The 21,907-nt window shown below is 40.6% G+C and overlaps 1 protein-coding gene across 2 annotated transcripts in view; it reads right to left on the bottom strand.

Annotated features, from left to right (window-relative positions):
• Positions 1 to 21,907, bottom strand: part of plxnb3 (plexin B3) — a 127,539-nt gene that overhangs the window by 95,300 nt on the left and 10,332 nt on the right. Inside the window, exon 2 of one of the 2 annotated variants that reach the window (XM_041799888.1) lies at positions 14,092 to 14,214. The exons of the other annotated variant lie outside the window; for it this stretch is intronic. The gene's annotated coding sequence lies outside the window, so the exon portion shown is untranslated. The remainder of the gene's footprint in view (positions 1 to 14,091; positions 14,215 to 21,907) is intronic. 2 annotated transcript variants of the gene reach the window in all.

Genomic DNA, 21,907 nt, shown 5'->3' with positions numbered 1-21,907 from the left:
TGGGCCGGACCTGGCCCGTGGGCCAGTGGGGAATGGCTGATCTATGCAGTATTGCCAGGAGGAAGATGAGAGACAGCAGGGCCAACAACAGAGACGAGCTGAAGGTCAAAATCAAAGCGACCTGGGCTTCATAACACCTCAGCGACGCCAGGGGCTGATCGCCACGCCACGCCACGCAGCATCGATGCAGTAATTACAGCTAAAGCAGTCCAGACCGAGGACGAGAGCTGAAGAGAAAATACTTAGAAAAAGATTTCTCTATCATAAATCCTTCCTTTGATGGGTCTCATGTGAGCAAGTACACCAAACTTCTCTTTTATCAGGGTCGAATGAAGGAGTCTAGAAATATCAGCACATCAGAGATCATTAGATCAGGTTTTATTGATCCCCACTGGGGGAAATTTGTTCACTTTATAATTTCTACAAGCAAAAATCTCATCTAAGAATGTGAGTGTATTCTGTGCCCCATTCCTCTTCAGCCTCTCAGGTGAGAACTGGAGGTAAAGGGGAGACTCAGGCTGTGATTGGATGATCTAAATCAGTGTTACTCAACCCCGCTCAACCAAAGAGCCAAACTGTTGAAAAATGGTCAGAGAGCAACAAAAATGGGTGAAAAGGGGTGAAAATTGGGAGGAAAGGTGGAAAAAGGGTCAGAAAGTAGCAAAAATGGGTAAGAGGTAGCACAAAATGGTTCAAAAGTGGCAAAAAAAAAAAGCCAAGAAAGTGAGTGAAAAGTCACAAACATGGGCAAAAAGCAGACAAGAGTGGTAAAAAATGGGCAAAAAAATAGGAAACAAGTGATATTTAGTGGCACAAGGTAGCTTAAATGGGTGAAAAGTGGTGAAAAAAGGGGAGGAGAGAGCAACAATGGGATAAAAGTGGCAAAAAGAAGTGGCAAAATTGGGCAAAAACTCTGAATAAAGTGGTATTTAATTACAAAAATGTAGCTTTAGTGGATGAAAATAAGGAAAAAAATTGTGAAAAAGGGAAAAATGGGGAGAAAGTGGTGAAAAAAAGAGTAGAGTTTCAAGAAAAGTATAAAAAAAAAGCAATAAAGGAGGGAAAAATGTATTTAATGGAAAACAGTAGCTTGAATGGGCAAAAATATGATAAAAGTGGCAAAAATGGACCAAAAAATAGGACAAAACTGGTTATAGTGGCAAAAGGTAACTCAAACGAATGTTAAGTAGTAAAAAATGGTGAAATAGGGTAAAGATGGGTGAAAAGTGGCAAAAATAAGTGGCAAAAATGGACAAACACTGAGAAAAATGTGGTGTTCAATGACAAAAGATAGCTCAAATGGGTGAAAAACGTGGAGAAAATATTGTGAAAAAGGGCAGAAATGGGACAAAAGTGATAAAAAAGGGTAAAAATTTGCAAATAAAGTGGCTAAAATGGTCAAGTAAGTAGGAAAAAAGTAGTATTTAATGGCAAAAAGTAGCTTAAATGGATGGAAAGTGGCAAAAAAAATGGTGAAAAAGGGCAAAAATGTTCTCCTTTTTTAAGGTTTTCTGGAGGAATTATATCTGAAATCAAGACATTAAAGAGCCACAAACCATCAGAAAAGAGCCACATGAGGCTCCAGAGCCACACGTTGAGTATCACTGGTCTAAATTATAAGGAGACGAGTCAGACAGAGAAGAAAAAACAGGACTCTGCAGAGTTTCAGCGGTCGGATATTAAAAACACGAGCTTCTGCTCAGCTGAGACACAAAGAAAGTTGATCAACACGCCGAGAGAACGTCAGCGCTGGCGCTGAAAATCTGCTCACATACACAGATCTTACCTCAGGGAGCGTGTGGGTGAGCAGCAGGCGGCCGCTGGCTCCGAGTCCCTGAGGATTCAAACTGGCAACTCTTTCATCTGCAGCAGCGCTATACCACACACACACACACACACACACACACACTATAACACACTAACAGTGGGTAAGGCTTCTTTGTGTGGACACATTAAATGTTTCTGATGCAGATTCAAGCAGAAAGTTGAATTAAATAAATAAATCATGTTTAAACTGTTTGGTCTGTCATCACTTATTAAAGCCCTCACTGATCACATTTAATATTAACATGCTGTTATCAGTGTTTATCATACACTATATGGACAAAAGTATTCAGCCGCCTGACCAGTCCACTAGCAGGGACAGTGATGACGTTCAGATCCATGAACTTTAACATAGAGTTGGTCTCCTCCTGCAGCTCTAACAGCCTCCTCTCGTCTCTGAAGGCTTTCATCAACATTCTGGATGTTTCTGTGGGAATGTGTGTCCGTTCATCCTGTAGAGCATTCATGAGGTCAGGCTCTGATGTTGGACCAGAAGGCCTAGACCACAATCTCTGCTCCAGTTCATCCCAAAGGTGCTGGATGGCATTGAGGTCAGGACTCTAGTCTTTCTAGTCCTTCTCTGGTCTCTGGTCCACAGTCCTGCTGGGACAGAAAAGGGCCTTCCCCAAACTGTTGGAAGCATAGCATTGTCCAGAATGTCTTGGTCTGCTGAAGCATTAAGATCGGCCTTCACTGGAGATAAGGGGTCTAGACCAGACCCTGAAAAACAGCCCCAGACCATTATCCCTCCTCCACCAAACTTCACAGTCAGACAGGTAACGTTCTCCCAGCATCCTCCACACCCAGACTCACCATCTGACTGTAAACAGAGAAGATGATTTGTCACTCCACAGTCCAGTGTCGATGTGTTTTTCACTCCATCTGATGCTTCCATTGGACTTGGTGATGTGAGGCATGCATGCAGCTGTTGCCATGGAAACCCATTCTTGAAGCTCCTGCTGCAGTTTTAGTGTTTACATTAATGCCAGAGGAAGTTCAGAACTCTTCAGCGATGGAATCAGCAGAGACTTGGAGACTTTTACACACCATGAGCTGCTGTTGTTCCTAAACTCTTCCACTCTCTAATAATATCACTGACAGCTGACCGTGGAATATCCAGCATGAACTGTCCTCTTGCAAAGGTGGCATCATCACAGAACCACGCTGGAAGTCTCTGAGCTCTTCAGAGCGACCCGTTTAGGATCACAGATGTTTGAGACTGTTGTTTTGAGATGAAAACGAGTCCGTTAATGCTGGACTCCTTTTTGCAATCCCCACTTGATCAAGTTCTCCTGTGTTCTTGTGATGCACCGTGCAATGCTGCAGAAATGCATCCAGTGAGCAAGGCCATCCGCTGCAGTAAACCACGGCATGCATGCAATGCAACGGCATTTGCAGAAAGCGAAACCTGCAGACATGGGACTCAGTTTTAGCTGCATCTGTCACAAACTTCTGTTACACGCTACTTTTATCTACCCGTCAGCATGGCAGGTAGGGCGAGCTGTCCACAGGTGTGAAAAACAACCAAAGGTGTGAACCAGTACTGATAGTTCTGCAGAAATCCGTTCCTTGGTGAAGTGATACCAGTGACAGTGATTCTGCCTCACTGCCCACACCCAGCAGAGTGAGAACGGCTACTTTAGCCCAGAATAAACACAGTAAACAACAAACAGCAGCATCTGTGCTGGTATGTGATCATCAATAATACATGTGACAACACACACACAGGAGCAGGGTGTGTAAAGTAGAGTAAAACAGATGGTTTAGCAGATTGTATCAGAAACACACACCCTAACACACACTAGAAAGGGGTTTTGTCTCTTTTATCAATCTTTTGCCACCCCGTATATGCCCACTGTTTTTGAAGTTCAAAGAAGCTCCCATTCTCTCTCTGTTGTTTTTCTGCTTAAATCAAAAAAGTAAAATCGAACTGATCAAAGGACAGTGAATGCATCATGTCAGTGAATGCATCATGTCTGGATGCATATATAAACCTCTGATTCACAAAGGACTGAGCTTTACACCAGTCATCATCTAATTCAGGGGTCTCCAATGTAAGATTGGGACCCCTAAACCCATGGTTTTCAGACTTTTTTCACCCAAGGCACACCTAAGGTTAAGCCAAAATCTCAAGGTACGTCATATTTAAATTGATACAAAAAACACTTTTTTAAATAGTGCGGTAGTCAAGGTGGGCTATAAGGGGGATAACGGGGAGATGGAAAAAGTGGGCAAAAGGTGGCAAAACAAAGTTAGAATGGGTGAAAACTGGTAAAGAAGTGGCCAAACCATGGGTTGAAATTGGCAAAAAAACTTGTTGAAAGTGTCAAAATAGTGGCAAAAATGGGTTACAAGTGGCCTAAAAGAAAAAAATGTTGTAAAAAGGTGGTAAAAAAGGGTTAAAAGTGATGTGAAAAATACCAAAAAAATGCCAAATACTAGCAAATTGGGCAAAAAGTGTCAAAAAGGTAGCAAAAATGGGTTGAAAATGTGTCAAAAAGGTGGAAAAATAGATCAAAGTGGCAGAGAAGTGGCAGAAAATGATAAAAGTTGCTAAAAGGTGGTAAAAAGGGGTTAAAAGTGATGTGAAAAAATAGCAAAAATGGCCAAATAATAGCAAAATTGAGCAAAAAGTGGCAAAAACATGGCAGGAAAGGGTTACATGTTGAAAAAAGTTTGAAAAAGTGACAAAAATGGGTAGAAAAATTTGTTAACTTGGTTAAAAATAGCATGAATTTATAATTTCAACACCCATCTACCCAATAATAGCCTGCCATAGTTTTCAGCTCTTAATAAGGTAACTGTTAGCCAGGATGCTAGCACCAATGCTACTGATCCAACACACACTGAAAACATCAATAAATCCCAGCTGGGGAGGGCCCATTCTCTGGGGTTTTTCAGGGGTCCAAATCCGTGTGCAGGCCTGGTTACAGTACTTGCTATAAAGTTGCAGTAATAACGTATAGTTTCCATGGCACACCTAGACCCGCCTTAAGGCACACATAGACCTGCCTTAAGGCACAGTAGTGTACCTTGCCACGCCATTTGAGAACTGCTGCTTTAAGACATCAAACGAGGGGGTTATCCATCCGTCCATCTTCCTCCTCTTATCTGAGGCCAGGTCACAACGGCTGCAGGCAAAGCTACTCAACGCTCCCAAAGACATTTGGAAATTCTGGGGCATTCCCAGACCAGATGGGATATATACCCCCTCCAGTAAGTTCTGGGTTTGCCCTGGGGTCTCCCAGTTGGACGTGCATGGAAGACCTCCAAAGCAACACGTCCAGGAGGCATCCTGATCAGATGCTCCAACCAGGATGTTCAAGCTCCTCATCCCATCTCTGAGGCTGAGCCCAGACACCATCCTGAGGACACAAGCTCATGACCACGTGAGGTTGGAACAAAGACTGAACAGTAAATCAAAAACGTCGCTGTCTGGCTCTGCTCCGTCTTCACCGCCGCGGTCTGGTGAAACACCTGGAGTAGTGAAGGTTATGGCAGTTGCTACCGCACCAGAAAGAGGGTTGATGTCCCTAGCCCTCCCTCTGAGATTTGCACAACCACGCCCCTAAACTACATTAAACATAGACCCCTACAATAACAGGCCCACGTAAGGGGAGTAGTCCTGATGTTGCAGCCATTAGATGAGCTGAAGGTCAGGACCCTCATCGTCGGATTAGGAGGAAATCCCTGCACAGGAAGAGTCAATCATGTTGAACATCACTGGTGGTGCTGAAGTGACGTCAACTGTTCCCAACTGTTTCAGCTCAGGCTGAGACCTTCAGTCCGAGTCAGAACCTGGAACATGACTTCAGTTTGGAGGGACTCTTGTATACCTGCTGTTCTGGGGGAACTCCCCCTGAAAGGTGCTGGTGGTTGTAAGCCGACTGGCCCCCTTTATATCCGAGGTAAGACCCGACAATGAACGGCCGCTGAACGCCAGACTGACTCGTTTGTTGGGTAAGTGTTGTTCATTGCAGTCTGTGCTCCGATGGGCACCTGGCACTCCTTCTCGAGCCTGATACAGATCAAGGTAGGTTGTACCAGATGTTGGCTGCAGCCACGAGTCGTGGAGGAGTCAGCTGGGAGGCTACCTGGAGTGATGGGCCATGGAGTTGGCACAGGTCTGGACGATGGCCATAAGGAGGCCAGAACAGTGCCAAACTGGTATACGCTCCCAGACCTGACTGGACCACTGATGCTGCATCAATCCAGCTGTCAATCTCAGTCCATACTACCCTGACTCGTGAACAACACCCCGGGACACCTGAACTCCTTCACTTAAGGCTGAGCCTCTTTCCCTGTCCTGGGGGTACAATTCCAAGTTTTCCATCAGAGAAGCACGGCCTCAGGATTGGAGGTCATCCTGACCACTTTGCACTCAACTGCACGATTTCAGATGTTAGATTTCACCCATTATTGCAAGAGTATATCCATGAAATCATTTCAAACAAAGCCAGAATCATTATGTGAGATTTATAATGAAAAGGTAGCATTTAGAAAACCTCAAATCTGTTTGAACATGACAACAGTAAAGCAGAGCTCTGCTGCCCATTAAAGACTCTCAGACATCACCTCTGTGTTTTCAGATAAAGCACGCTCACTCAGGGTTTCAGTCTGCAAATGAAGATTGCTTATTTTCTTCTTCCATCCTTTCTTACTGCTTCTTTTTGGCGTCTCTCCACGTTCAGACACAAAACAGGAGCGAACTGCACTCCCCACTCTGTGTCTGAGCATCATTAGAAGGATCCACTTCGTGAATCAGACCTTGGAACAGAGGAGATAAATGGAGCACATGATGAGCAATTATTGGAGTTATTATCTGCCTTAATCCATTCCTAGTGAATCAGACCGTCTGTTAACAGACATGGCGGAGGCTCAGCTCGTCATACGTGGAGGTGTTAGGTGGCTGTTAATCAGCAGGAGAGATGTGAGCTGCACAGGTGGACTCAGGTGAGTCTCTGTGGAGGATCAAACAGGATGTAGAGCTCTGTAGGCGTCTCCTCTGAGAGCTACATCAGAGACTCATTAGAAATCTGCTCTGCCTTAAACACATCATGGACACTGAATACGTAGAGGAATGGAGGACACGTCAGCGCCCCCTGCTGATAGGGTCATAAGCTCCGCCTCCTAAAATCGTTAAGTCCTATCAAGGATGCGATCATCTGAACTAGACTGGACTGTTTGTGTAGATATACTGGCATGGCTTTATCCTGGTGTTTTCCTTCTAGGACTTCCTTCTAGAGAATTCCACCTCCCTACATCACACTATAAACTTCTTGAGAAGCTGCTTTTGATGCTCAGAAGTGCATTTTTCACAACCGGATCAAGGATGTCCCACCCAGTGTTACGCTTTGGTACAGAGAGATTTGTGACAACTGTCCCCATGAACGACTTCAGGCTAAACTTGGTTAAAACTTGGTTAAAACTTGGTTACCTTTTCTAGATTATTTACCCACAGAACTAAAAATCTCTTAATGGGTAAGCAGTTTAGTGATTGGAGAAAGTCCATTCTGAGAACTTCTAATGCGAGAAAAACAATAAAAGGGCTGCTGATGACTGCTTACCCTAAACTTTTTCTACTTATGGTGGGCTGGAAGCTCGTTTATGATTTGGCTAAATGCATAAAGTGATGAACACACTGCTGCTTTATCTTTTTTATTTCTTTTATTATTATCATCATTATTATTATCATTATCATTATTATTATTATCATCTTTTTTAAATTTTATAATTTAGTTATTTATTTTATTTGTATTTTTTTCCTTTAAATGTACGTGTATTATTGTTATTGTTGTTACTATTTCTATTATAATTATTATTATTTGATATTGTTCCTTTTATGGGTATAAATATTTGTGTGTAAAGTTATGAGGTCGCAGATATGAATGCTATTTTAAAGAAAAAAGCATGGCTTTACGTTTGTTCCATCTGAATAATGGAAATGGTGGCCTTTTTTAGAGATCTGGTTTATTTGTCACAGCTGAGGCCTGTACGACGAAGCTGGATTTTCTCTTATCCAGATAACTTCAGGATTAACCCTGGATTTTCTGTATGACGAAGCTGGCTCACTTCTTACCGGGATAAATCACCGCGGTAACTAACGCTGAATGGCTAACCTGCTCTGGAGCAGGTTATGTTCTGGATAAGAGATCAGCGAGGATAAAAGCCCCGCCTCCTGACCAATCAGTTCTCTTGGAAAATGGCCTGCCCATTCTTAGGAGATCCTGATTGGTGCACGGAAGAAGAGAAGAGCGCTTAGGAGAGAAAGAATATTTAGGGATAGATGATAGATAAATTCCGGTGATTTCATCCACACAGCAGAGACAGTGTGGAGAAATAAAGCCTCGTCACTCACTGCTTTCATGTATGTTTTTATATTTGATCTTCACTTGTTCCCAAGTCCTTTTTGCTCCACGAGGGTAGCATCTGAAATAACGGGGTTAATAATAATGGTCACACATAATGGCCTTTTGCACACTGGGTCCGATTATTTCGTCCGAATTTTTCGCACATTAAAAAAGAAAATGGAGCTCATGTAGTTCTGATCAAGGTTGCACACTGATGCCGACATTTTCATCCGTCATTTTTTTGGAACAGCCTCGATTTTATGCGAAATTTCACATCAGTCCAAGTCATTTAAACGGGTGAGTGATGATCTAAAACAGTGTCCACTACTTCCTCCTCGCTTGCTCACGCTCACCGGACCCCTCCTCCCTCTCTCTCTGGCCCTGAAACCTCACCCTCATTTTAAACACCAAAGTTTGCTCATTTACTATGTGGATATAAACCATGCAAGTATAACTGATAGATGCGTGATAGGTGATTCAGATCAGCGCCCGTTGCTTTCTCTCTCGCTCACTCACCCCCGTCCAACTCCCCCCTCTCTCCCACTCCTGAAACCTCACCTATGGAAATATAACAGACAAAGGCACAGACTACATTTGTAGCTACTCAGAGACTGAATTAAAGTTGCCCTCCATGTCTCCAGCTTGTCTCAGCGCTCTGAGCATGAATGGGTGCTGAATGAAGCTCTGTGTCAGGATGGATCCAGCAGGATTTTAAAGGGGTGACAGAGACGCAGGCTCGCAGTACGAAACTATTTACCACCTTTTAGGAATTTTCGCAGTGAGGGCAAATAAAAACGTATCAGACCCAGTGTGCAAGGTCCGAGTATGTGACGTTTTTTTCGGATGAATAAAAAAAAACGCATCCGAAAATCACGGACCCGCAGTGTGTAAAGACCTTTACTGCAGAAACACGGATTAATGGGACGCACAACGACTCGTGCCGTCACAGTGAGGAATTAATATTAAAACACAAAATTCACTGAGGAAGCTCCGCCCCAAACATCTGTGCCGTAATAAAGTGAAACTGAGGGATCAGAGTGCTGTCCATTTATATTGTCCGATGAATTAATATCGTATAATCTGACAAATTTACACATTAACAGAGTCGGCAGTTTTCTGCCAGCACTCCTTCCTGGCGTTTGCTGCGGCGACAGCGTTGCTTCTGGTCTGGATGATTGATTTAAATTCCTCATATTTTTTTTGAGAATGATTCTGTTTCTCCGTTGAGAAAGGCAGAGTTTCTCCATGTTTGCGATTGGTCAGACGCTGTAAACACCACCCCTTTTATGTGAGCACGCACTGATCCAGATTGGAAAACCCTGGCTGCGGTTAGCGAGTTGATAGCCAGCTTCGTTGGACAGCTGATCCGGATTGCGAATGTCTTGATAAGTCAATCCCGCTAACGGAGAGATATCCCGGACTTATCCAGCTTCGTCGTACAGGCCTCTGGAGTTTCAGTTCCCAAACAGCTGATCATGTGGGGCCAAAACAAAAATAAAAACCACAGAAATGGAAGAAAAGGAGACTAAGGGTGTATTCACACCTGGCTCGTTTGGGGCAGTTGTTCCGAAACAGTGAGCGCCCCCCCCCCAAAGTCCGGTTTGTTTGGACATATGTGAACACAGCGATCGCAATCACGGGACAAAACAAGCGGGCCGAGATCGCCAGGGTGGTCTCAGCTCGCTTCCATTCGACTGCTGTAGCGGTTCCTTTGCAGTGAGAACACAATCACCTCAGAAACCGCCACAACTGACTCACAACTGCAGTACACACTGTAGTCGTGGGGGCAGTAATGCGCCCGGTTGTGAAAACAATAGAAGAAGAAGGAGTAGAAGAATCAACAACAGCAGAAGAAGAGCCCATCTTCATCTGCGGCTCCGTGAGGCGGCACGTCTTCGTTTTAACAAGCGCATCAGCACATTATTTTCCAGACGCAGCGAACACTATAAAAAACTAGCCCCACGCGCTGCTGATGCTCTAAGGTTGTTGTTTTTCCCTGTGGAAAGCGGTTAAGAACATAAATGAATGAGTAAAGATAAGGAAACTCCCCCGCCTTCCCGGTAAGATTTCTGACCAATGAGAGACGAATTGGAGCGCACGTGGCAATTGTTTACAACTTTGGACCGCAAGAGACTTTTGCCATGTGAACACAAATGAACCAAGTGACAACTGAAACAAATGCATCGGTTTTGCCCCTGAATCAGAACAAAGCAAACGAGCCACAGGTCTGAATACACCCTTTATCTCAAAGCCAGCTCTTAGAGCTTAACTTAAGAGATTCATGAGGGAGAAAAGCTGTTAAAGAGGCACCGCTAGCTTCTTAGCTGGTGGCTAAAGGCCCTCATTCATTCTTATCAGCATGTGGGGATACCAGGCCCTGGTGAGAGCCACAGAGAGTTCTGGTATCAGGTCTGGTCTGAAGACGGGTCGTTATGAAGAGTATGGGAGCACGGGCGAAAGTAGTCACACCAGAACACATCCTTCATAACTCAGCGTATCAGCTCCCATCGCCCTTTGACCCGACTGACCCGTCTGTGTTCTGAAACAAATGTTGGCAGATATACTGCTGGTGTTACTGGTGTTAGCCTGTTTCAGTGTAGTAGTGTGAAGACGCCCAGTTAAACCAGCAGATTACAGCAGTGTGTGTGTGTGTGTGTGTGTGTGTGTGTGTGTAGATTAGAGGTGATTATGTGAATCTGGACTCAGACTAAATCCTTCAGATTAGTCAAATGGACGTTTCAGTTAAATAATCTTCAGCACTCTGAGGAGGATGAAGATGATGATGTCACTGATTGTAGGGCTTCATTCAGGTTTCTAGGTTAAAGGGGCGGAGCCTCAGACTGATACATGATGACACAGAAGGCGACCTGCAGGAAACAGCTGATCCAGAGAAACACACGAAGAAGAAGAAAATCCACAGAGACACCAGGGCAACTACACTCTGAAAAATAACAGATTATTTTCACTCATTCTCACCCTAAATGGGAAAACCATGAACAAAAATAAGAAAAGTCAAACTTCTGCAAACTATTTTAGAAAAAAACGACACTTCAATGTTTTTCACGAGGTTTTTTTCTTTCTGGACACGTTTAAGGTCAAATTGAAAACTGCTAAAGGAAAATGTGATTTAGTCTAAATTTGAATCAATCACCCTGTCTTAGTCCAAACTGAAACATTTTTCGTTCCATGAATTTTAGTGGCTCCAACATTTTTGGAAATCTGCGTCACAGTTTCACATCAAGGAGAAGGTGGTGGGTCCAGTCCCGGACCAGTTCAGGCTTTATAACTTTAAATCAGGAGGCTCTTCATTTCTGTTTATTTACATCACTTTTTCTCTTTTTGGATCTCCAGTTTAAAATCGCAACTAAATTATTTCTCATAGAGAGGGGTGGAGTCTGGGGGACTGACTGACGGCAGGTGACCATAGACTGTAGGGAGGATTGGACGAATCCTGAGTGATTCAGCCGTCTGCTTACAATGGGAGGACTCAAACGGCTCTTAGAGCCAATCTGCAGCGGCTTCCGTATTGAAATCGCAGTCCCAGCATCAACCTAACGGCCCGCCTCCTAAGCTTGACTTCCTGTCAGCTAGCGAGCATTATGGTTGACAGAAATGTAGCTTCTGACGGCCAAGCTATCTGTCAATCCAATGAGATGCACCAATCAGAGTTCAGTGAGGATTTTCCTGAATATAATCCAAATGATCATGGTGCAAAAAAATTCACCCCCCATACAGTGAGAGTACATGAAGACACTAGCTAACAAGACACGTTTACTTTTCTGAACCAGGCTGTAAACCAGTTTATTTCTAGTGTAAAACCAGGCTGTAAACCAGTTTATTTCTAGTGTAAAACCAGGCTGTAAACCAGTTTATTTCTAGTGTAAAACCAGGCTGTAAACCAGTTTATTTCTAGTGTTAAACCAGGCTGTAAACCAGTTTATTTCTAGTGTAAGAACCAGGCTGTAAACCAGTTTATCTCTAGTGTAAGAACCAGGCTGTAAACCAGTTTATCTCTAGTGTAAAACCAGGCTGTAAACCAGTTTATTTCTAGTGTAAAACCAGGCTGTAAACCAGTTTATTTCTAGTGTAAGAACCAGGCTGTAAACCAGTTTATCTCTAGTGTAAGAACCAGGCTGTAAACCAGTTTATCTCTAGTGTAAGAACCAGGCTGTAAACCAGTTTATTTCTAGTGTAAGAACCAGGCTGTAAACCAGTTTATCTCTAGTGTAAGAACCAGGCTGTAAACCAGTTTATCTCTAGTGTAAAACCAGGCTGTAAACCAGTTTATTTCTAGTGTAAAACCAGGCTGTAAACCAGTTTATTTCTAGTGTAAGAACCAGGCTGTAAACCAGTTTATCTCTAGTGTAAGAACCAGGCTGTAAACCAGTTTATCTCTAGTGTAAAACCAGGCTGTAAACCAGTTTATTTCTAGTGTAAAACCAGGCTGTAAACCAGTTTATTTCTAGTGTAAAACCAGGCTGTAAACCAGTTTATTTCTAGTGTAAAACCAGGCTGTAAACCAGTTTATTTCTAGTGTAAAACCAGGCTGTAAACCAGTTTATTTCTAGTGTAAAACCAGGCTGTAAACCAGTTTATTTCTAGTGTAATAACCAGGCTGTAAACCAGTTATTTCTAGTGTTAAACCAGGCTGTAAACCAGTTTATTTTAGTGTTAAACAAGGCTGTAAACCAGTTTATTTCTAGTGTAAAACCAGGCTGTAAACCAGTTTATTTTAGTGTAAAACCAGGCTGTAAACCAGTTTATTTCTAGTGTAAAACCAGGCTGTAAACCAGTTTATTTTAGTGTAAAACCAGGCTGTAAACCAGTTTATTTTAGTGTAAAACCAGGCTGTAAACCAGTTTATTTCTAGTGTAAAACCAGGCTGTAAACCAGTTTATCTCTAGTGTAAAACCAGGCTGTAAACCAGTTTATTTCTGGTGTAAGAACCAGGCTGTAAACCAGTTTTTATCTAGTGTAAAACCAGGCTGTAAACCAGTTTATTTCTAGTGTAAAACCAGGCTGTAAACCAGTTTATGTCTACTGTAAAACCAGGCTGTCAACCAGTTTATATCTAGTGTAAAACCAGGCTGTAAACCAGTTTATTTCCAGTGTAAAACCAGGCTGTAAACCAGTTTATTTCCAGTGTTTAACCAGGCTGTAAACCAGTTTATTTCCAGTGTTTAACCAGGCTGTAAACCAGTTTATATCTAGTGTAAAACCAGGCTGTAAACCAGTTTTTATCTAGTGTAAAACCAGGCTGTAAACCAGTTTATTTCCAGTGTAAAACCAGGCTGTCAACCAGTTTATATCTAGTGTAAAACCAGGCTGTAAACCAGTTTATTTCCAGTGTAAAACCAGGCTGTAAACCAGTTTATTTCTAGTGTAAAACCAGGCTGTAAACCAGTTTATATCTAGTGTAAAACCAGGCTGTCAACCAGTTTATTTCTAGTGTAAAACCAGGCTGTAAACCAGTTTATTTCCAGTGTAAAACCAGGCTGTAAACCAGTTTATTTCCAGTGTAAAACCAGGCTGTCAACCAGTTTATGTCTACTGTAAAACCAGGCTGTAAACCAGTTTATTTCTAGTGTAAAACCAGGCTGTCAACCAGTTTATATCTAGTGTAAAACCAGGCTGTCAACCAGTTTATTTCTAGTGTAAAACCAGGCTGTCAACCAGTTTATTTCTAGTGTAAAACCAGGCTGTAAACCAGTTTATTTCTAGTGTAAAACCAGGCTGTAAACCAGTTTATTTCTGGTGTAAGAACGTCTGTTTAACAGGTGACGTGTACAGGACTGATAGTGTTCCTGCAGCCAGCCTCTAGTGGACACTCATGGTATTGCAGTTTCTTGTACTTCCAAATTAACTTAATTTGGCAAAAATCACATTATTATTAATACAGCAAAAATACGTTCAGTACCTTATAAAAGTAAGGATGGTGGCGCAAATCAGACTAAGGTGGGCCATCACAGTCGAACTTTGTTGTCTAACAAACCAAGACTCTGATCCAGTGAAGCCGCCATGCAGGCAGCCTGATCTGGTTCTGTAAATACAGAGAGGAGCGTTTACAACACAGCTGTAGATCCAGAATCAGACATGAAGCTGATTCACATCAGTGAACACTATAAACACAAACAATAAAAACAGTGTGCTAAAACAAACTTCATGAGCACAAAAAACATGTTTGAATGATATTCTATTCTCTTAACCCCGCTGTTTACTGAGGTTTAAATCAGAGTTAACCTGCTGTTTACTGAGGTTTAAATCAGAGTTAACCTGCTGTTTACTGAGGTTTAAACCAGAGTTAACCTGCTGCTTACTGAGGTTTAAACCAGAGTTAACCTGATTACTGAGGTTTAAACCAGAGTTAACCTGCTGTTTACTGAGGTTTAAATCAGAGTTAACCTGATTACCGAGGTTTAAACCAGAGTTAACCTGATTACTGAGGTTTAAACCAGAGTTAACCTGCTGTTTACTGAGGTTTAAATCAGAGTTAACCTGCTGTTTACTGAGGTTTAAACCAGAGTTAACCTGCCGTTTACTGAGGTTTAAATCAGAGTTAACCTGCTGTTTACTGAGGTTTAAATCAGAGTTAACCTGCTGTTTACTGAGGTTTAAATCAGAGTTAACCTGATTACTGAGGTTTAAACCAGAGTTAACCTGCTGCTTACTGAGGTTTAAATCAGAGTTAACCTGATTACTGAGGTTTAAATCAGAGTTAACCTGCCGTTTACTGAGGTTTAAATCAGAGTTAACCTGATTACTGAGGTTTAAACCAGAGTTAACCTGCTGTTTACTGAGGTTTAAATCAGAGTTAACCTGATTACTGAGGTTTAAACCAGAGTTAACCTGCTGCTTACTGAGGTTTAAATCAGAGTTAACCTGATTACTGAGGTTTAAACCAGAGTTAACCTGCCGTTTACTGAGGTTTAAATCAGAGTTAACCTGCTGTTTACTGAGGTTTAAATCAGTGTTAACCTGATTACTGAGGTTTAAATCAGAGTTAACCTGCTGCTTACTGAGGTTTAAATCAGAGTTAACCTGCTGTTTACTGAGGTTTAAACCAGAGTTAACCTGCTGTTTACTGAGGTTTAAATCAGAGTTAACCTGCTGCTTACTGAGGTTTAAATCAGAGTTAACCTGCTGTTTACTGAGGTTTAAACCAGAGTTAACCTGCTGTTTACTGAGGTTTAAACCAGAGTTAACCTGCTGTTTACTGAGGTTTAAATCAGAGTTAACCTGATTACTGAGGTTTAAATCAGAGTTAACCTGATTACTGAGGTTTAAATCAGTTAACCTGCTGTTTACTGAGGTTTAAACCAGAGTTAACCTGCTGTTTACTGAGGTTTAAATCAGAGTTAACCTGATTACTGAGGTTTAAATCAGAGTTAACCTGCTGCTTACTGAGGTTTAAATCAGAGTTAACCTGATTACTGAGGTTTAAATCAGAGTTAACCTGCTGCTTACTGAGGTTTAAATCAGAGTTAACCTGATTACTGAGGTTTAAATCAGAGTTAACCTGATTACTGAGGTTTAAATCAGAGTTAACCTACTGTTTACTGAGGTTTAAACCAGAGTTAACCTGCTGCTTACTGAGGTTTAAATCAGAGTTAACCTGATTACTGAGGTTTAAATCAGAGTTAACCTGCCGTTTACTGAGGTTTAAATCAGAGTTAACCTGATTACTGAGGTTTAAATCAGAGTTAACCTGCTGTTTACTGAGGTTTAAATCAGAGTTAACCTGATTACTGAGGTTTAAATCAGAGTTAACCTGCCGTTTACTGAGGTTTAAATCAGAGTTAACCTGCTGCTTACTGAGGTTTAAATCAGAGTTAACCTGATTACTGAGGTTTAAATCAGAGTTAACCTGCCGTTTACTGAGGTTTAAATCAGAGTTAACCTGCCGTTTACTGAGGTTTAAATCAGAGTTAACCTGCCGTTTACTGAGGTTTAAATCAGAGTTAACCTGCCGTTTACTGAGGTTTAAATCAGAGTTAACCTGATTACTGAGGTTTAAATCAGAGTTAACCTGATTACTGAGGTTTAAATCAGAGTTAACCTGATTACTGAGGTTTAAATCAGAGTTAACCTGCCGTTTACTGAGGTTTAAATCAGAGTTAACCTGATTACTGAGGTTTAAATCAGAGTTAACCTGCCGTTTACTGAGGTTTAAATCAGAGTTAACCTGCCTTTTACTGAGGTTTAAATCAGAGTTAACCTGCCGTTTACTGAGGTTTAAAGCAGAGTTAACCTGATTACTGAGGTTTAAATCAGAGTTAACCTGATTACTGAGGTTTAAATCAGAGTTAACCTGATTACTGAGGTTTAAATCAGAGTTAACCTGATTACTGAGGTTTAAATCAGAGTTAACCTGCCGTTTACTGAGGTTTAAATCAGAGTTAACCTGATTACTGAGGTTTAAATCAGAGTTAACCTGCCGTTTACTGAGGTTTAAATCAGAGTTAACCTGCCTTTTACTGAGGTTTAAATCAGAGTTAACCTGCCGTTTACTGAGGTTTAAATCAGAGTTAACCTGATTACTGAGGTTTAAATCAGAGTTAACCTGCCGTTTACTGAGGTTTAAATCAGAGTTAACCTGATTACTGAGGTTTAAATCAGAGTTAACCTGCCGTTTACTGAGGTTTAAATCAGAGTTAACCTGCCTTTTACTGAGGTTTAAATCAGAGTTAACCTGCCGTTTACTGAGGTTTAAATCAGAGTTAACCTGATTACTGAGGTTTAAATCAGAGTTAACCTGATTACTGAGGTTTAAATCAGAGTTAACCTGCCGTTTACTGAGGTTTAAATCAGAGTTAACCTGCTGTTTACTGAGGTTTAAATCAGAGTTAACCTGATTACTGAGGTTTAAATCAGAGTTAACCTGCCGTTTACTGAGGTTTAAATCAGAGTTAACCTGATTACTGAGGTTTAAATCAGAGTTAACCTGATTACTGAGGTTTAAATCAGAGTTAACCTGCCGTTTACTGAGGTTTAAATCAGAGTTAACCTGATTACTGAGGTTTAAATCAGAGTTAACCTGCCGTTTACTGAGGTTTAAATCAGAGTTAACCTGCCTTTTACTGAGGTTTAAATCAGAGTTAACCTGATTACTGAGGTTTAAATCAGAGTTAACCTGATTACTGAGGTTTAAATCAGAGTTAACCTGATTACTGAGGTTTAAATCAGAGTTAACCTGCCGTTTACTGAGGTTTAAATCAGAGTTAACCTGATTACTGAGGTTTAAATCAGAGTTAACCTGCCGTTTACTGAGGTTTAAATCAGAGTTAACCTGCCTTTTACTGAGGTTTAAATCAGAGTTAACCTGCCGTTTACTGAGGTTTAAATCAGAGTTAACCTGATTACTGAGGTTTAAATCAGAGTTAACCTGTTTACTGAGGTTTAAATCAGAGTTAACCTGATTACTGAGGTTTAAATCAGAGTTAACCTGATTACTGAGGTTTAAATCAGAGTTAACCTGCCGTTTACTGAGGTTTAAATCAGAGTTAACCTGATTACTGAGGTTTAAATCAGAGTTAACCTGATTACTGAGGTTTAAATCAGAGTTAACCTGCCGTTTACTGAGGTTTAAATCAGAGTTAACCTGCCGTTTACTGAGGTTTAAATCAGAGTTAACCTGATTACTGAGGTTTAAATCAGAGTTAACCTGCCGTTTACTGAGGTTTAAATCAGAGTTAACCTGCCGTTTACTGAGGTTTAAATCAGAGTTAACCTGCTGTTTACTGAGGTTTAAATCAGAGTTAACCTGCTGCTTACTGAGGTTTAAATCAGAGTTAACCTGCTGTTTACTGAGGTTTAAATCAGAGTTAACCTGCTGTTTACTGAGGTTTAAATCAGAGTTAACCTGCCGTTTACTGAGGTTTAAATCAGAGTTAACCTGATTACTGAGGTTTAAATCAGAGTTAACCTGATTACTGAGGTTTAAATCAGAGTTAACCTGCCGTTTACTGAGGTTTAAATCAGAGTTAACCTGCCGTTTACTGAGGTTTAAATCAGAGTTAACCTGCCGTTTACTGAGGTTTAAATCAGAGTTAACCTGCCGTTTACTGAGGTTTAAATCAGAGTTAACCTGATTACTGAGGTTTAAATCAGAGTTAACCTGATTACTGAGGTTTAAATCAGAGTTAACCTGATTACTGAGGTTTAAATCAGAGTTAACCTACTGTTTACTGAGGTTTAAACCAGAGTTAACCTGCTGCTTACTGAGGTTTAAATCAGAGTTAACCTGATTACTGAGGTTTAAATCAGAGTTAACCTACTGTTTACTGAGGTTTAAACCAGAGTTAACCTGCTGCTTACTGAGGTTTAAATCAGAGTTAACCTGATTACTGAGGTTTAAATCAGAGTTAACCTGCCGTTTACTGAGGTTTAAATCAGAGTTAACCTGATTACTGAGGTTTAAATCAGAGTTAACCTGCCGTTTACTGAGGTTTAAATCAGAGTTAACCTGCCGTTTACTGAGGTTTAAATCAGAGTTAACCTGATTACTGAGGTTTAAATCAGAGTTAACCTGATTACTGAGGTTTAAATCAGAGTTAACCTGATTACTGAGGTTTAAATCAGAGTTAACCTGCCGTTTACTGAGGTTTAAATCAGAGTTAACCTGATTACTGAGGTTTAAATCAGAGTTAACCTGCCGCTTACTGAGGTTTAAATCAGAGTTAACCTGCCTTACTGAGGTTTAAATCAGAGTTAACCTGCCGCTTACTGAGGTTTAAAGCAGAGTTAACCTGATTACTGAGGTTTAAATCAGAGTTAACCTGATTACTGAGTTTTAAATCAGAGTTAACCTGATTACTGAGGTTTAAATCAGAGTTAACCTGATTACTGAGGATTAAATCATAGTTAACCTGCCGTTTACTGAGGTTTAAATCAGAGTTAACCTGATTACTGAGGTTTAAATCAGAGTTAACCTGCCGTTTACTGAGGTTTAAATCAGAGTTAACCTGCCTTTTACTGAGGTTTAAATCAGAGTTAACCTGCCGTTTACTGAGGTTTAAATCAGAGTTAACCTGATTACTGAGGTTTAAATCAGAGTTAACCTGTTTACTGAGGTTTAAATCAGAGTTAACCTGATTACTGAGGTTTAAATCAGAGTTAACCTGATTACTGAGGTTTAAACCAGAGTTAACCTGCTGCTTACTGAGGTTTAAATCAGAGTTAACCTGATTACTGAGGTTTAAATCAGAGTTAACCTGATTACTGAGGTTTAAATCAGAGTTAACCTGCCGTTTACTGAGGTTTAAATCAGAGTTAACCTGCCGCTTACTGAGGTTTAAATCAGAGTTAACCTGCCGCTTACTGAGGTTTAAATCAGCGTTACCCTGCCGATTACTGAGGATTAAATCAGAGTTAACCTGATTACTGAGGTTTAAATCAGAGTTAACCTGATTACTGAGGTTTAAATCAGAGTTAACCTGCCGTTTACTGAGGTTTAAATCAGAGTTAACCTGCCGTTTACTGAGGTTTAAATCAGAGTTAACCTGATTACTGAGGTTTAAATCAGAGTTAACCTGTTTACTGAGGTTTAAATCAGAGTTAACCTGCCGTTTACTGAGGTTTAAATCAGAGTTAACCTGCCGTTTACTGAGGTTTAAATCAGAGTTAACCTGCCTTTTACTGAGGTTTAAATCAGAGTTAACCTGCCGTTTACTGAGGTTTAAATCAGAGTTAACCTGATTACTGAGGTTTAAATCAGAGTTAACCTGATTACTGAGGTTTAAATCAGAGTTAACCTGCCGTTTACTGAGGTTTAAATCAGAGTTAACCTGCTGTTTACTGAGGTTTAAATCAGAGTTAACCTGATTACTGAGGTTTAAATCAGAGTTAACCTGCCGTTTACTGAGGTTTAAATCAGAGTTAACCTGATTACTGAGGTTTAAATCAGAGTTAAACTGATTAATTAGGTTTAAATAAGAGTTAACAAGCCGTTTAATGAGGTTTAAATCAGAGTTAACCTGATTACTGAGGTTTAAATCAGAGTTAACCTGCCGTTTACTGAGGTTTAAATCAGAGTTAACCTGCCTTTTACTGAGGTTTAAATCAGAGTTAACCTGATTACTGAGGTTTAAATCAGAGTTAACCTGATTACTGAGGTTTAAATCAGAGTTAACCTGATTACTGAGGTTTAAATCAGAGTTAACCTGCCGTTTACTGAGGTTTAAATCAGAGTTAACCTGATTACTGAGGTTTAAATCAGAGTTAACCTGCCGTTTACTGAGGTTTAAATCAGAGTTAACCTGCCTTTTACTGAGGTTTAAATCAGAGTTAACCTGCCGTTTACTGAGGTTTAAATCAGAGTTAACCTGATTACTGAGGTTTAAATCAGAGTTAACCTGTTTACTGAGGTTTAAATCAGAGTTAACCTGATTACTGAGGTTTAAATCAGAGTTAACCTGATTACTGAGGTTTAAATCAGAGTTAACCTGCCGTTTACTGAGGTTTAAATCAGAGTTAACCTGATTACTGAGGTTTAAATCAGAGTTAACCTGATTACTGAGGTTTAAATCAGAGTTAACCTGCCGTTTACTGAGGTTTAAATCAGAGTTAACCTGCCGCTTACTGAGGTTTAAATCAGAGTTAACCTGATTACTGAGGTTTAAATCAGAGTTAACCTGCCGTTTACTGAGGTTTAAATCAGAGTTAACCTGCCGTTTACTGAGGTTTAAATCAGAGTTAACCTGCTGTTTACTGAGGTTTAAATCAGAGTTAACCTGCTGCTTACTGAGGTTTAAATCAGAGTTAACCTGCTGTTTACTGAGGTTTAAATCAGAGTTAACCTGCTGTTTACTGAGGTTTAAATCAGAGTTAACCTGCCGTTTACTGAGGTTTAAATCAGAGTTAACCTGATTACTGAGGTTTAAATCAGAGTTAACCTGATTACTGAGGTTTAAATAATAGTTAAACTGAAGTTTAATTATGTTTAAATCAGAGTTAACCTGCCGTTTACTGAGGTTTAAATCAGAGTTAACCTGCCGTTTACTGAGGTTTAAATCAGAGTTAACCTGCCGTTTACTGAGGTTTAAATCAGAGTTAACCTGATTACTGAGGTTTAAATCAGAGTTAACCTGATTACTGAGGTTTAAATCAGAGTTAACCTGATTACTGAGGTTTAAATCAGAGTTAACCTACTGTTTACTGAGGTTTAAACCAGAGTTAACCTGCTGCTTACTGAGGTTTAAATCAGAGTTAACCTGATTACTGAGGTTTAAATCAGAGTTAACCTACTGTTTACTGAGGTTTAAACCAGAGTTAACCTGCTGCTTACTGAGGTTTAAATCAGAGTTAACCTGATTACTGAGGTTTAAATCAGAGTTAACCTGCCGTTTACTGAGGTTTAAATCAGAGTTAACCTGATTACTGAGGTTTAAATCAGAGTTAACCTGCCGTTTACTGAGGTTTAAATCAGAGTTAACCTGCCGTTTACTGAGGTTTAAATCAGAGTTAACCTGATTACTGAGGTTTAAATCAGAGTTAACCTGATTACTGAGGTTTAAATCAGAGTTAACCTGATTACTGAGGTTTAAATCAGAGTTAACCTGATTACTGAGGTTTAAATCAGAGTTAACCTGATTCATTAGGTTTAAATCAGAGTTAACCTGCCGTGTACTGAGGATTAAATCAGAGTTAACCTGCCTATTACTGAGGTTTAAATCAGAGTTAACCTGCCGTTTACTGAGGTTTAAATCAGAGTTAACCTGATTACTGAGGTTTAAATC

Source organism: Cheilinus undulatus, linkage group 11 (genome assembly GCF_018320785.1).
Source record: "Cheilinus undulatus linkage group 11, ASM1832078v1, whole genome shotgun sequence".
NCBI lineage: Eukaryota > Metazoa > Chordata > Actinopteri > Labriformes > Labridae > Cheilinus > Cheilinus undulatus.
Note: the sequence above shows the minus strand (reverse complement) of the source record. Positions and strands in the feature narration are given on the sequence as shown.